This window comes from Pinus tabuliformis, chromosome 1_1 (assembly GCF_031772625.1).
Source record: "Pinus tabuliformis cultivar Carrire ecotype Pingquan chromosome 1_1, CPIR1, whole genome shotgun sequence".
NCBI classification, from domain to species: domain Eukaryota; kingdom Viridiplantae; phylum Streptophyta; class Pinopsida; order Pinales; family Pinaceae; genus Pinus; species Pinus tabuliformis.
Window position 1 is genome coordinate 840,910,498 of NC_142297.1, and position 2,523 is coordinate 840,913,020.

Here is a 2,523-nt window from a genome sequence, read left to right on the forward strand (position 1 = left end):
TAACCTTTGTTATGCAAGGTACAACGATTTGCGATTAAGCAAGGATGCCTAGTCACAAAGGGATTTCGGCTTGATATCTTGAGTTTATTAATAGTTCAAAAGGTTAAGCTCTCATTTGCTAAGTTTTTTGAAAAATTTTAAAGGGTCCCATTTATTAATAGAATATTAACTATTAAATCAATAAATGCGGGGGGGGGGGTTGTTGAACAATACAACAATTGACGATTCACTGGAAGAACCAGTTACCTCTGATAATTTTGAAACTTCTAAAACTTCCAAAATAAAGAGAGTTTAGGAAATAGGAGTTACATGAAATTTAAGATAAGTAACATTTCTCTGAATAAGAAAACAAACTCACCTAATTACCATTCATTTGATATCCTCTTCAAAATGAAAATTCCTTTGTCTATATCATTCTTTACTAAGTTTGAAGATAAAGTAGGAGGCTTTTGCAGATTAGATTTTAGATGTACTCATTTGTCATAGGTAGAGCCTTTGCTGTCAACAGACGTCCATAGCCTCGATAGGGTTACCTTTTAAGCATCAATGATTCAATATCCAATCTAGATAAGAGTGCAATTTTTAGATATAAATTCACAATCACATACTTATTCTCTTCTTTTTCTTTTTTAAACAATATATTTTTCCTTTTTTATTACTGAAAAGTCATTATCTTGGTTTGGTGGCCAAATAGTGACAATGCCATTCATTGGTTGTAATTCAACTGAACAAGTTGGCTCCTGATGGGACCCCTTGTATCTAGATTAAAATAATCACAAGCCATTACCCTGTTTTGATATGAAGTATTGGTAATGTCAGTGTATTATTTCCCTATGAACATGGTAAGCCGACTCTTGATGAGACCTCTTATCTTTTAAGTTTTATTATATTTTAGAATTACACTCTAAAAAGAGAAAAGTTTACTCGATGGGGAGAATCATTGACTCCTTAAGAGATTTTGGATGAAAATTATAGAGTTAAAGGTGCTTATCTGCAGAGAGTCTTTACTTTGTTAGGGATACTTTTCTTGATTGATAATAGAACAAAAGTATATTTATAAAGTTGGGGTTTCACAACGAATAAATAATTTTGATGGAAACAAGCATATTTTAGAGAGATAGAACTTACCTTATATACAAATGTTATAATTATTTCCTTAACAATTTCTACTTATACAAGCGAAAAAACTATTTTTTTAAAGAGATCTTTTATTGTAAGGCCAAAATTAAATACTATATAACTTTTATTTTCCTAGGAAAAGTAAAGGTGATAGTGTACAAGAGATAGAAGAGGTTATCTTCTATGAAAAATATTTCTTCAAAATCTTCCCATTCATAGGCAGAGAATATCTCTTGCTTAATAAATCTTGCAAAAGAAATGTTGATAGGCCGATTTGTTCTGCAATCTGAAATGGGCCAAGCCACATTCTTTGGAATTTAGTACGCTTACCTTTTTCGTCGTGTGCTTTATCCAACTTCAATACAAGGTATCCAAGTTGAAAACATTTAGGATTGACAGAATTTGCATCAAAAGAACATTTAACTAACTGTTGATGATGGGCATGTATGATTTTGGCTTTCTCTCTTTCTTTTTCGAGTTTGAGGATTTGTGATTGCCTTAATTTCAAAGAAGAGGAAGGAGTTTCTTCAATAAATTGAACTAGGGCTAGAGAGGGAATAACTACATTTAAAGGACGGACAGTTTCTTTCCCATAGACCAGATTAAAAGGAGAAGTTCCTATTGAGGCATTCTGTGTTATCCGATCTGCCTATAGAAAAAATGTTAAAGATTTATGCCAGTTTCTTTGACTTTGATCAATAGTTTGTTTGATGATCCTTATGATATTTTTATTTTTTGATTCAAATCAACCATTTCCTCGAGGATAATAGTTAGCAGAATATTTAAGTTTAAAACCTCTTTTGAGAGAAAATTCTGCCATAGCATTGCCTGTGAAATAGAATGCATTGTCAAACATGAGGTCAGTTGGTAGAACAAATTTGGTAATAATAAATTGATTAATAAATTCAATAATATTTTCAGAATTGGCTACCTTTAGTGGAATTTCTTCCACCCACTTAGTGAAGTAATCGGTTGCTGTAAGGATATATCTATGTTGCTTTGAAGAGTGAGGAACGATCTCACCTATTATTTCCAGTCCCCATTGCTCAAATGGTTGTTCAATGTTGACCGACTGTAATGGAAATGCAGGTTTCCTTTGTCTTCCAACAATTGTTTGACAAATTTTGCACTTCCTTACATATTCATGTGCATCTTTGAACAAAGTTGGCCAATAATAGCCAGCATGCAAGATTTTATGTGTTGTTGTGTCTCCTCGAAAATGTCCACCAGCTAGTCCAACGTGGAGTTCTTGCAGAACTTTTTTTGCCTCAAATTTTTCAAGGCACCTTAATAAAACAGAATCATAATTCTTCTTGAAAAAACATCATTGATGATTTCATATTGCTTAGCTTTTAATCTCAAAGCCATTTTACTTTTGTAACTGAGCTGCATAGGGGCATATCC